The sequence below is a fragment of the Gopherus evgoodei genome, chromosome 4 (assembly GCF_007399415.2).
Source record: "Gopherus evgoodei ecotype Sinaloan lineage chromosome 4, rGopEvg1_v1.p, whole genome shotgun sequence".
NCBI lineage: Eukaryota > Metazoa > Chordata > Testudines > Testudinidae > Gopherus > Gopherus evgoodei.
The window spans coordinates 124,750,330-124,764,674 of record NC_044325.1 but is presented as its reverse complement, the minus strand read 5'-3'; the positions used below and the strand labels follow the sequence as shown (position 1 = coordinate 124,764,674).

General features: G+C 40.8%; 1 pseudogene; it reads right to left on the bottom strand.

Annotated features, from left to right (window-relative positions):
* Positions 1-12,536: 12,536 nt before the first annotated feature.
* LOC115651568 lies at positions 12,537-13,465 on the bottom strand (annotated as a pseudogene).
* Between the last annotated feature and the right edge of the window lie 880 nt (positions 13,466-14,345).

Genomic DNA, 14,345 nt, shown 5'->3' with positions numbered 1-14,345 from the left:
ATGAAGCAAAACTAACATGAATTTGTGAAACACTTTGATGTTGCTGAATCTGCATATTTTAGCTTGAAAAGTTTCAGCTGAAAAATTTCACCCTGCTCAATATTTATAGCACGTTTGGTATATTGTGGAGAGATCAATTTTGCCAGAGTATCACATAATAAGCATTGAGACTCTGTGATGAATTGTGTTTGCTAAGGTTTCAGCTTCACCTGCGCTTTGCCCACTAATTCATCCCTATTCAGCTGATTCTAATGTTCTAAACCTCTGAGCACTTTCCATATAAACATTTGTTTTGTGTGTGTGTTTGGTTTGAACCACCAGCTACAAAATGTTTCTTGCTCTTCTCTAAAATAACACTAATACCTATTTCTTGTATAGCATGTTTCATCACTAGATCTCAAAGTATTTTACAAAGGAGTTAAGTATTGTCACTACCATTTTACATATGGGGAAACTGAAGTACAGAGAGGTGAAGTGACTTGACCAACATCACCCAGCATAACTGGGAGTTACATCATAGATCTCTCCTGAGTCCCAGGCCAACCTACTACCTACCAGGCCAAATGAGAAAATCCCTCTATCTTCTCCTCGTTATCTCTTAACTATACTTTTCTGAATTTTAGAGCTGGTAACATTTAGACCAAAACTAAAGACAGCTCTAAGATTCAGCTACAAATGGGTACCCTTTAGCCCTGTGATGGAGCTGGAAATTTACCCTTTCCAGTGGCTTTTGTATTCCAGCACACAAGATATATAGTAAAATTACATCCATTGGAGCCTTTGCCTCCAGTTTGTATGACTATCTCAAGGATAATGTGCTAGTTATTAGGCTCAGCAGCATTCATTTTCAGGGCACAGAAGAACTCCCTCCATGGCAGGAACTCTCTGGGGAAAGTTCTCTGTCCTATATTACGCAGGAGTTCCAGGCTAGTAGGGTGACCAGACAGCAAGTGAGAAAAACTGGGACAGGGGGTTGGGGAGATAATAGAAGAAAATGACCCAAATATCAGGACTGTCCCTATAAAATAGAGACATCTGGTCACCCTACAGACTAGTCCATAATGGTCCCTTCTGGCATTAAAATTTATGAGCACAGAATATGCAACATAGCTCTGCTGTTTGATAGGGAGCCCCAGCTGTGGGTCAGAGAATTGACTTTGTCCACTGGTTAAATCCCATTGCACTCCAGAATATTAACTAAACCTGCTGTTTGAAAGAAAAGCGCCATTAGAAGCCCAAAACGTACATGAGCCCTAAACTTGATTTGTAGAGGTTAGAGGAACAAAAGAGATGCTATTTCAGCTCATGATCTTCCATCACACTGTGTCAGAGACGTGGGTGAGTCAGTCCTGTCACAAGGTATCATGAATATTTAATTGTTAATTTTGGATTGAACTTCAAGAAGGGAAAAAAGGAAATAAAAAAAAACAAGTATCAGTAACACTAACTGTTATGTAACACATAGCTACTAGTCCATACCATGAAGATGATGTTGTTTCATTGGTGCTGGCTACATATCTGAGATATACTTTGTGTACTTGTGCATGTAATTTTACCTTTGAATTGGGAAGACCAGACTCTAGGGGAAGACAGCCTGAGGCAATGTGTCCAGGGGCTGGGACAATGACATAGAACATGGCAGATCTGACTTCTGTTCTTGGCTTTACCACAGACCTGCTGTGTGACTCTGGGCAAGTCACTTTGCCTCTGTTTCTTCTCCCACTCTTTGTCTATCTTGTCTGTTTAGATGGTTTGGGGCAGGGAGTGCCTCTTACTGTGGGTGTATTCCCTCTGGATTTCAGGTGCCTGTTATGGATTTCTACAATGGGGCTCTAGGAACCAGACTCAAACCCTCGGTTCATTTCAAATTGGCCATCAGAGGGGAATGATTTTCAGTGACTACAAAATGGGTTGTATTCAAATCAGCAGAGACCTAGGAGAGTGAGGCTCCATATGGGATGTCCATGCACCTGCAGTCCAGATAGTTTACATATGCTGACGGTCTACCCCAGAGACCAAGGACTGCATAATTTTTTACACTGGTTGTGGGTTACTGATTCTTTCCCCCTCTAGCTCACCAATTGATATGGCAGTTCAGCGAGGGAGGTCTCACACCATTGCCAGGTGCTGGCTGTTCAGGGGCATGTGAGGAATGAGTTGGTGAGATCTCAGTATCGTTCCTTACTGGACAGGTGGCAAAAACCACCACCGTGATTGGCACTAGCTGTCCTGCTTGGTCTGTCAACCGAGGACAAGGTCTGAACGAATCGTGGCAACTGAAGTCCCCTATCACAAATATTGTGTGTGTGGAAAGGTGGGGCAGTCTTTCATTGTCATGCTTGAGACTCATTGTCCAGGCATTCTGTATGTGTGTGAGTGTGTATGTGTGTAGTGAGCACCTGTTCTGGTGATCATTGCGGATGTCACTTCTCCAGCTCTGACAATCCACCATGTTTCGCCAGCCTTAACTCATGGAAAATTCAGAGCAACCAAAAAAACAACATAAAGAGAAAGGAAAACACATTCATCAAAGGGGAAAATTTAATTAGACCAATCCAGCACTAGGGTCTCCTCCCAGTCTAACGTCCCTGAAGTGAATAACTCCCATTAACATCAATGGGTTTAGGGACAAATATCTAAATGTACCTTTAAATATCTGGCCTTTTGTGCTTTCATTTATCTGTGAGAGAAAGAAGAAGTAACTCAGACAATCTCCCAGAAATACAACTTAGACTATGGCCCTAGCAGAAGAGTAATGAGGCTTCAGCTAAGTCTTGCATTTAGTGCAGGCTGATGGATGCCTCACAGACAGACAGACGAGACACAGGACACTTCAGTGGGATACGTTGCCAATGCTTTCCTGAGTGAGATCTGTTTTAACCTCCGCTGCTTTCATCTGCTACGGATAAAAAGTCCTTAGGTGTGAACAGCCTCGGAAACCTGATTTAGAGAGAGTTGTTTAAACTCTGACATTGGCCAGTCAGCTCAGTGCTGTCTGCTGATGTATAAACCTCAGCCTCATGCCCAGAAATAAAATGTATTCTGTGGGTCCCTCTGTGCAGTCTATAGGTCACTAATGACCCACTTAGGGATCTGGGGAGGACGTTAAGCCATCAGCTTTCAGTGAAATTTTAAAACCAAGGTCCCTCTGAGCTCAGAATGGAGCAATGGCTATTTCTGTCCTTGCTGGCAGAGACTGATCTAATTGGGCAACTTCTCTCCATCTCTCGGACCAATCCGCTCTCTTATTCTGACAATCGTTTATCTCCCAGAGGAGTAAGCTGAAGCAGAAATAGGTAAAGTAAGTTACATACAATGTCATGCACCTGGGGATTGAACTCCGACACTGGCATCATTTGGAAAGCAATTAAACTTTTTATTTCATCAGCCTACTCCTGGGAAATAAACTTCTGATGTTGTGGGCCTATAGCTGAAAACTGGAATTAGATTTTGTCTGTTGCATCACACCAGGTCCACTTTAAAACCATCTTTTAGTGATATCCAAGGGAACACGGTCTTGGTAGTGTTAAAGGATTTCATTGAGGGTCTGTGATTTCATTACAAGGCATAAGAACAGGAAGCAAAAGAAATTCATTTTGGATTGAAGGACCTCTCATTTTGCACGTTAATTGGGACAAATGCTGAGCAGGAGTTCATCATCATGGTCGTATAAACCTATTATTAATTATTATTTGTATTAGTGCTGCTTCTAAAAAAATCCACATCAGTTTACTCACCAGGGGAGTCTGGCCCATTGACTTCAATAGAGATACATGGATTTACATAACCTGGCCCTGTTTACCTAAATGTAGCTATACTGATTTCTGCCAGCAGGATCCCAGGCCTTATATTTTCTTTGTCTGTGCAGCTCTATAAGTATTTACCTAGATAATGGCTCATGAGGCAATATGGTCACCGTTCCTAGGTATTCCCAAAGCACCAAAACCTTGTATGTCATAGGTTTATGAGTATTTAGCACCAAACTCTAATCCCCAAATATCACAGCCAAAATTCAAGGGTTTGATCCTCAAGCAGGCTCTGGAGATCCTCAAGACAATAATTCTGAGGAATGTTTCCCAGCCGCGGGTGAGCAGTAAATGTCTAGAGGAAGGAGAGATAACAGACTCTTACTCTTAATCATTTGATAAGAAATGAGAAAGATCCCATTTCTCCCACCCACCCCCATTTACCAGTCACCCAGAGTTGTGGGGAGGAGAAGGGGACCCAGTTTTGACATATAAGAGATATTTAGAGAATTCTCACAACCACTGTCTTTCCTAATGCGTTGAAAGAACCACTTGCTGTCATTGGCCAGACATGGAGGGCAGAGATGTTCCCTGATTTTTTCTATGATATATGAAGATATGGATAGAGCAGAGTTGTTAGTGATGTGGAAAGTGGAAAGAGCAGAGTGAGGGGCAGAAGAGGGGCTAATTCTGTGTATTGGGGAACCCCATCTCTGCCCTTCATTTGTCCATCACAACCCAAATTTCTGGAGCACAGGAGCCTGTCTACCTCTGCATCTACTTAGTGCTCCTTGCTCATCGACTGGGAGGTCTCTGGCCCTACCCCTCATTCCTGCTCCCATTTCCCTGAGGCCAGAAAGAAATGACTGAAGCATTGCTTTAGCACAGCTCCAAATCTGTGTTCATAGGTTGGTTGGGAGACTATGATCTAGACTGTGTCATGAGTCTTATAGTTCTCCTGGTTATAGTTCTCTATTGTTAGAGAGACATAAAGATGTGACCTAAATTGGTGCTGATCACAAAGGTCCTGTCTAGAATGATTTTTCAATGGCCAGTATCCATTATGTGTGAACATCCATTAGTTGTCTTCAGTTAAGGCCAGTGTCCAACAAAATCAATGGAAATTCACCTTGTGGACTTCAGTGTTTTCGCGTTAATCCTTGGTATACAAGACTTAACCTTTGAATTTCTGCTCCAGATGATATGACAACTGTGACACAGGGCCAGGGCCTGTGACAAAACTGGGGCAATGGGATTTCACTGCAGTACCAGTTCTCGAAGACACCCTGGCTGCACTGGATGATTAGAGTTTGGAGGAAATGCCTGGTGACATGGCCCCTCCTGCTTACATTCCAGGATGCCACTTGTATTCCACCCCATGTTTAGTATGGGATCCCCATTTGTGTAGAAGAGGAACCCAGAATCTTTGGGAAGTCTAGCAGTACCACTGGTGCTGTGACATCCTTCCTTGCACTCCAGCTCCTTGATACATTCATAGTGTAGCCCACTAGTCAAGGTGCATATCTGACCTTCCTACGTGCCAAAGTGGCTCTTTACTTCATGCTGTACCAGGTCCTGCCTTTACTTATGGAGATCCCTGATTAAACTCTTCATGACTGAGAGGGGACATGATAGCAGTTTTCAGGTATCTAAATGGGTGTCATAAGGAGGAGGGAGAAAACTTGTTCACCTTAGCCTCTAAGACTAGAACAAGAAGCAATGGGCTTAAACTGCAGCAAGAGAGGTTTAGGTTGGACATTAGGAAAAAGTTCCTAACTGTCAGGGTGGTTAAACACTGGAATACATTGCCTAGGGAGGTTGTGGAATCTCCATCTCTGGAGATATTTAAGAGTAGGTTAGATAAATGTCTGTCAGGGATGGTCTAGACAGCATTTGGTCTTGCCTTGAGGACAGGGGATTGGACTAGATGACCTCTCGAGGTCCCTTCCAGTTCTAGAATCTATGAATCTATGTGTCAGTCCAGATGGCAGCTGTCACAGAGGCAGGACTGGAACCAGGTGGTCAAGGATATAGACTATATTTTTCCTTCATCTGCCTTTACAATATCTGTACATGGGGAGCATGAAATAAGGCTTGGTACCCTCTCTTCAACTTACACAGTATTCCACGTATTTGTCCATTATGAGAAATGAGTGATGTTAATCACTCCTATGGCAACAAGATATTGGTCACAAAACCACAATTGTGACAATACTGCAAGAACTAGCACACAAGAGAAGCCAGTAGACATGATCAAACAGTGGCAGTGATCTTTGGGAAATTTCCCCTTTTTTGCTGAGCAAACCAGTCTTGAATGCAACCCTGATTTTCTTTGATGATATTTGTAATTCTGAAGAATATGTTTAAATGTTAAATGAAATAACAAGGACTCCGGCAGCACCAGGCCAGCAGCAGAAGCAATAATCGGCCTAGCTTCCAAACTCCCATTGGTCAGCCCTGCATTAACTCCTCCAGTATATTCCTATAGGACTTGCCCAGGACTGTTACTATCTGTTGGCTTTTCAGGTGCATGTGTGAAATGAGTTGATGGGTTCTCAGTACAGTTCCTGACTGGACAGGTGTCACCTAAGCAAAAACCACCATCACAATTGACACCAGGTGTCCCCCTTGAATCATTGGGGCTGAATTCCCCAGTCTGATAGTAGCTGTCGGGGGTGGGGTCTTGCAAAGTCATGGCTGAGACACGTTTCAGGGGAATTTGTCTGCATAGTGGGCAGCCGTTCTAGCAATAACTGTCGAACATTCACTCTCCAGCTCTGTCAGTCCAACCCCTCTCTCTAGCCTTGACACATTTTAAATACAGAACAACCAACAAAACATGAATGGAGAATGGAAAACAAGTTCCTCAAAGGGGAGAGTTTAATTGGACTGAGCCAACACTAGGGTCCCAGTCAAATGCACACTGAAGTCAATAGGAAGATTCCTATCAACATCAATGGGTTTAGGGTCAGATTTTTAAGGGTATTGAAATTAACGTGACCTAAGCACCTAAGTGCCTTTCAAAATCTGACCCTTTGTGCTTTAATTTCTTTGTAAGAAAAGAAAACGTAAAGGAAAACCATCTCTCAGAAATATGGCTCATCAGTGGAAGGAGCAAACGATACAGTCCTAGAAGAAGACTGATTATATATCAGCAAATCCCTCTATTTAGGACTAGATCAAGGATGTATTAGAGATTCACAGATAGACTGACATACAGACAGGTGGTACGATTAAATTGACTTCATTGTCAATGCTTTCTGGTTTTTTTTTTTTTAATTTCTGCTACTTTAACCTGCTCCTGAATTAAAGTCTTCCAGATGCAATCAGCTTAAGAACCTACAGGGAAACCTGGTTCCTACAGGGCTATCAGTACAGTAAAGAGTTTGTGGCCAGATGATGTTTAAACCTCACCCCTAGGCCAGAAATGAGACCCATTCTTAAAGTCCCTCTATGCAATCTAGAGGTCACTAATGATGTGCTTAAGCATCTGGGGAGGGTATTTAACCCTGTCAGTACCGAGTTAAATTTTCATACCAAGGCCCTTCTGAGCTCATAATGGACCAATGGCTATTTCTGTCCTTGCTGGCAGACCTGTAGCCTATAGGACTAAACCACTTGTGTGTATATATATAGATATCTTTTATCTGATGTATTGTATTAGGTTTATAGATTTATATTAAAATAAGTTTGGCTGTAATGCAAGAGACCTACAGGCCATATCCTGTATGTTAAGCTAAAGCAAAGTTAGCATATCTAGATTAAGACCTTTTATTCAGAAAGCAAAGTTGACCTATATCTTGTTACCTAAATAGATGAGTACCCACGCCTATGTCTATGACCTTTTATTTAGACTGATAGACAATGAAAAATGACATAGGGAGGATTTCCCACAGACTTAACAAGTACACCACAGGAGACTGATGTATGTACATACCTGTCATCAATACGCACATACATACTAGCCTATGGGGTAAGTGCACTCTAACATTTCTGTGGGTGAGGAATGAAATTTGGGCATAAGAGAAAGGAGGTCCGGTATTTGCCCTATAGAAGAGGTAACCACCTCAATAGATTATCTCCATCTTTCCATTATCTCCTGTTTCTCCATTTTCTTATTAGCTTTAGATCTCCATTTCTCTAGATCTCCATTTCTCACTTACTTCTTCCACTCCATCTATCTATGATGACTGCTACTATCTGTAGGCTAAACTTGTTCTTCTTAAACTTTAAGTTTCAAGGGAACTAGGCTAAGCTTGGTTTCCCTAAGTTTTATTCTTTATTTATTAGGTTTTGATTTAAGTTTAAGATAGTCAAGTAAACTCTAGTCAGCTTTAACAGCTTTTAGCATTTTCGAAGCACTGCATCCCTCACTCAAGAATTGAGAAACCTGAACTGCAAGGCTGGTCCTGTGTCTCTTACCACCAGGTTATCAAGGAAGGGTGTGAGTATATTAACCAAAGCTCTGTTGCATTTAATACTATATTCTCATATGTGTCTTACTAATAGCAGTAATGAAATTGTAACTTTTGTAACTCTTGAGTATTTTACCTTTTACTTACTATTATTGATTTTAATAAAAAGTCTTTAAGGCTATATCTGTCTCAGTGTGAGCTTCCTGTCATACCCCCGAGGGTCCTTTATTACTTCTGTGAAGCCTCATTCAGGACAAGAACTTTTATCTTCTGATCAAACAGATTGGCGAGCCTAAACCCATACTAATTATTCTTATTAATTATTATTATTATTAAAATAAAATAAATTACATTAATAAACTAAATTCCCATATTATCCAAATTAATATTATCAGTACACCCTAAATCAGGCTACAGATCTTGACCTAAGTGAATAGCTTCATTCCCTATCTCTCTGACCAGTTCACTCTCTTCTTTCGACAGTCTCCTCGGGAGGCAGTTGAAGGAGAAATAGTTAAGTAAGTTATGTAAAATTCATGCCCCTGGGCTCCAGACTCTGATTCCAGCAGCATTTGCAAAGCAATAAAATTTTATATCACATCAGCCTCATTCTAGGTGTCAAACATTTAAGGTTTATTTAGCTAAAAACTGGAATTAGATTTGCTGTTGTGACTTATTCAAAAGTTGCATTGCACTAGGACCCTCTTAAAACCAACTTTTAATTATACTCAAGGGAACCCACTCTAATAATTGTCAACAGATTTTGTGGAGAGTCTGTGATCATAGTTACAAGCGATGAGAACAGGAAGAAAAAGAATTTATTTTTGGATCTAATCTCCTGTCACTTTAAATGTTAATAGGACCAAATCCAGAGCTGGTAGAAGTTGGCATGGCTGCCTAGACTCCAGACAACTCCAAATACCAGCTGAGGATCCAGTTCACTGACTAACTTCAACAGAGATATGCCGATTTATACCGGTTGGGGACTTGCCCACTGCTTGATTCCGCTGTGCAGCGCTTTAGGTGTTCACCAAGGTAACGGCTCACTAGGTACTATGATCACAATAACTAGGAGTTCAAAATAGTGACAGAAAGTGTTTGTGTGAGTTATTAATATTTTGAACCCAAATCTGCAGCCAGTGCTCAAGGGTTTTGGCCTTTTACAGGCTCTGGCTGATACTCAAGACAGTCATTCTTAGGAATATTTTCCAGGAGCTGGTAAGCAGAGCAAGCCGCAAGAAGGGAGAGAAAGCAGACTCTCACACCCAGCCCTGTGTCAGGGAGTGAGGAAGACCCTGTTTCACACACACCCCACTCCCATTTACCAAACATCCAGAGACTTGGGAAAAGAAAGGGGATTCAGCCCTGACTTCCAAGAGGTAGTTAGGGAAACAGGACTGTTAGGAATGATGAAGGAAAAGGAGGAACAGTAGCTGTAACCTCTCTGCTACCTCCACAGCAATCGCCCCACCCCATGAAATTCTGTGTATAGTTTCTCCCAAGTTACAGATTGGGCCTGGTTCTCTCCCTACTAGTTCCCCTGAAGATTGTATTTTATCTCAGCTTCCTCAAGAGCTATGTAAAGATTCATCTCCAAAGGGGACTTTAATAAATAGCTGAGATGGTGCCATTACCACCTGTACCACATATCCCATTAAATTTCCTGATGTTATCCGGTTTCTGCTTGGCCTGAGTCCTGGGGGTGAGGTCCAGTTAAATAGCCTTGCATTTGTTTTGGGTATCATAAACCAGCATCATGGTGTGATGACATGTTATCTTTGTGTTGAATCAACAGTGTTTTACCGAGCTGTTCTTATGACACAAAACCATCACATGCTGATGTGACCTTGTAATGCAGTATCAGGACTTCTGGGATATGACTCTTTTCTATTGGGGGCAAATTCCAAGAGGCAGGAACCCACAGGTGGAGGAGGTAATAAGCTAGGAGGTCCTTTCCCACCCATCTCAAACCATCCCAAGTCAACATTAACCAAATACCATTGCCTTCTACAAACTGTATTGTTGGGTGAATTAAATAATCTAGTCGTCACAATACAGCTCCTTGCTCCTTGACCAATTTTTGTTAGCCTTGTCCATGAGAGACAAGCACAAGGATGAAAAAGTTCAGTCTTGCTCCTTCTCTGGAGATTGCTAATCATGGTGTCCAAGTGGGGCATCTCTTTTGGGTGGCCTGAATTGCTCATATTCTAAAAAGATGAGCTTTCTGCATGTGTATGTGATGGGAGCATAGGAAGGGAACGTATAGATTTGTTTGAGAGGAGTCTCGTATTCTCACAACTGGAGATATGCTCTGCTTTGAGTGTTCTGAAGTTCTGGTGGTCACATTCAGAAAGTTTGCAGGAATCTATTGATTGTGAAGAGGAGTGTTAATGTCTCAAATAGAATGTAGCTTGCTTAGAAGGGCAAGTAGCATCACTGTAATTAATCTACAGCTCACTTCTTCGGATGCATAGAATGGAAGACACATTCCATTTACATAGCATTTACCATTTACATTGCATTTAACAGATCCTCATAGTGAGCACATGCCTACATGTTCATGAGAACATAATGCAAAATTATTACTATTAGTAGTACTGCAGCATTGCCTAGTGGCCTCAACTGAAACTGGGACTCCATGTGCTTGGTGCTGTACAAACATAGTAAGAGACTGTACCTGCCCTGAAGAGATTACAGTCTAAAATGGCAAAACATGGGAGGGAAGCAGAGGTCCAGAGAAAGGAAGTGACTGACTCAAATTCACAATGTAACAGAACCAAGACTAGTATCCCATGACTTCAGAGCCGGAGTCCAGGGCTATCGCTGGCTCATACTGCTCCAGTGCTACTGGGACTACAATAATGACCACAAATAATCTAACTGAAATTAGGTATAAAATTGAACAAAGAACTGGAAAAATTTCCACTTTTCACTGAACCTTAAATGTTGGAAGCGTTCACATCAAAGTAGAATGGTAATATGTAGCCTGATTTAGGGTGTACTAATAAAATTAATGTAAGCTATCGATTAAATTCTATTTTAATTTCATTAATATTATTATTAATAATTGGTTATTAATATTAATTAGTATGGGTCTTAGGCTCACCAATCTGTTTGATCAGAAGATAAAAGTTCTTGTCCCAAATCAGGCTCCACAGAATTTACAAAGGACACTCAGGGGTATGAAAGGAAGCTCACAGATATAGCTGAAAAAAGACTTTTTATTAAAATCAATGAAATAGGAAGTAAATGGTAAAATAATCAGAGTTACAAAGTTACAATTGCATTACTGCTATTCAAAAAATACATAGGATATTATATGCTACAAAGCTTTGCTTAATATACTCACACCCTTCCTTGATAACCTGGTGATAAGAGACACAGGCCCAGCCTCGCGGTTGGGGTTTCTCAATTCTTCAGTGAGAGATGCAGTGCTTAGAAGAAACTAATGGTCAGAGCTATCAGAACTAACTTCGGGTTCACTTGACTAACTTAAACTTAAACAGAAAACCTAATAAACAAAGTAAGAATAAAAGTTTAGGGAAACCAAACGTTGCTAGTTCCCCTGAAACATAGAAAGTTAAGAACAAGCACAACTTACTAATAGTAATAGTCGTAGTAGAGAGATAGAATAGAAGAGAAGAGGACTAGAGATAGAGTAGAAATAGAATACTCTAGCGAGGTGGGTCACCTCTTTAAGAGGGCACAAGTGCCGGAAATCCTTCCTTTTATGCCCAAATTTCATTCCTCACCCACAAAATGTTAGGGTTTGCTTACTCCATAGGCTAGTATGTATGTGAGTATTGATAACATGTACTTACGCTCTTATATTATTTCTGTTCTTTAGTCAATTCAGTTCTTTCCCTGTGGTTTACCTGTTAAGTCTGTGGGTACAAATTGAACCCCACCCCCATGCCATTCTTCCATTCTCTATTGGTCTAGATAAAAGGTCTTAGCTATTTAGGTAACAAGATGTAGATCAACTTTGCTTTCTGGATAAAAGGTCTTAATATAGATATGCTAACTTTGCCTTAGATAAACATACATGATATGGCCTGTAGGTCTCTTGCATTACAGCCAAACTTACTTTATTATAAATCTACAAACCTAGTACAATCAACCAAATACTTAAACTATAAGAAAATATTATATATAATTATATAATTATTATATATAATATTTCCTTATAGTATATATATATATATATATGTAAGCAGGTTAATCCTGTAGGTTACACATAGCAGGATTCAGAGAAAATCATTGGGAATTTTCACAGAAAAACTGAACACCTGTGATATTAAAATCTCTTCTCTCTCAAATTCCTGATGAATAGCATTACTTGGCAGAACTACCATCATTCCACACATCCCATTCTTCATTTCACCCCTAACGTCGTTTTTCTGCTCCCTAATTTTCTCATGGCATTTTTCACCTCCTCATTGCTCAGGGTATAGATCAAGGGATTCAGCATAGGGGTGATAATGGTGGAGAACACCATGATCATCTTATCCTCTGAGAAGATGGTGGAAGGTCTTAAATACATGAGGATTAATGGCCCAAAAATATAATCACTACAGCAATATGGGAGGCACAGGTGGAAAGAGCTTTGCGACGACCTTCGGAGGAGCGAGTTCTCAAGGAGACTAAGATGGTAACATAGGACACAACCAGCACAATAAAACAGATCAGGGAAATCATCCCACCATTGACAGTGACCATGATGCCAATAAAATAAGTGTCAGTGCAGGCCAGTTTCAGCAAAGGTTGCAAATCGCAGAAATAGTGGTCAATCTCGTTGGGACTACAGAAGGGTAACTGGATGGTCAGGAGAGTCTGAACTATGGAATGCACAAAGCCACCCACGCATGAAGCCATCACAAGGGAACCACAAACACACCCGGTTATGATGGTTGTGTAATGGAGGGGTTTGCAGATTGCGATGTAACGATCGTATGCCATCACTGTGAGAAGGAAGATTTCAGTGCCCCCAAAGAAACGGGCCACAAACAGCTGTGCTATGCAGCCATCAAAGGAGATGATTCTCCTCTCCATGAAGAGGTCCGGAATCAGTTTTGGGGCTGTGACAGAGGAAAGGCACATGTCTACAAAGGACAGGTAGCTGAGGAAGAAATACATGGGAGATTTCAGATACTGGCTGTTCTTTACAGTGACAATAATTAGAAGGTTTCCCAGCACAGTAGCGATATAGAGGAGTACAAAGAACACAAAACACACAGGCTGTAACATCTCATTGTGGCAAAGTCCCAAAAGGATGAATTCAGTCACATTCTGTGTGGGCACCATGTACTCAGTTTAAATAACAGGTATATGGAATACCACTAATCCACCTGCCATGACACAAAAGAAGGATTGGAACAATCAACAGATATTGACCGGTGATGAGATAAATGTCAAGATGCATTGACTGAAGGGATAGACTTTGTCCAAAAATGAAAATGAGCACTATATAACTCAAGGAACTAGAGGAAATTGGCTTGAGTTGCATATTGCCATGAACAGTATATACTCAAAATAATGAGAGTGGAAACTCTGAAGCTGATTCATTCTATTCTTCCCCCATAGTGAATCATCAAAGACTTTAACTGTAAGTGAACAATTTAACCTTAACTACACTTTGCAATCAGCCCTTCCATGATACTCACTCCATTTTATTCGTACTGCATTGTTAAACACCTTCAGAAATCCCATTTTTCAACCAAGGATAACCATATCTCTTACCTTTGCATCTGAGCACATAAATCCTCAAAAAAGTTTTTGTTTGTATATGCAAACATGAAACTGAGTTATCTCATTCAGTAACCAATATTTGAAAACTGGTCTGGTTATTTTCATCACAAAATTATTTCATAACATTTACATTTAGTTGAAAAGCCATTTTAACTGGAAAAAAATGGTTTCAGTGGAGAATTTTGACCAGCTTTACACAAAACCCCAATTTCAACTAGAATTGAAACACTAATTTATCAGCAGGACCCATGGATACACTTTAGATTATTAATCCTGCTCCAAAAACGCAAAGTAGCCACAAACACTGTTTGATTGACCAGTTAACTCTGACACCAGAGTGGTGGAAATCAGCTGGAGCCTACTAGCAGACTTGACCCTTTGTGTGTTACCATTTGATATGAGGTGACTGAAATTAAATTTTCTGTGTTCAAACAAA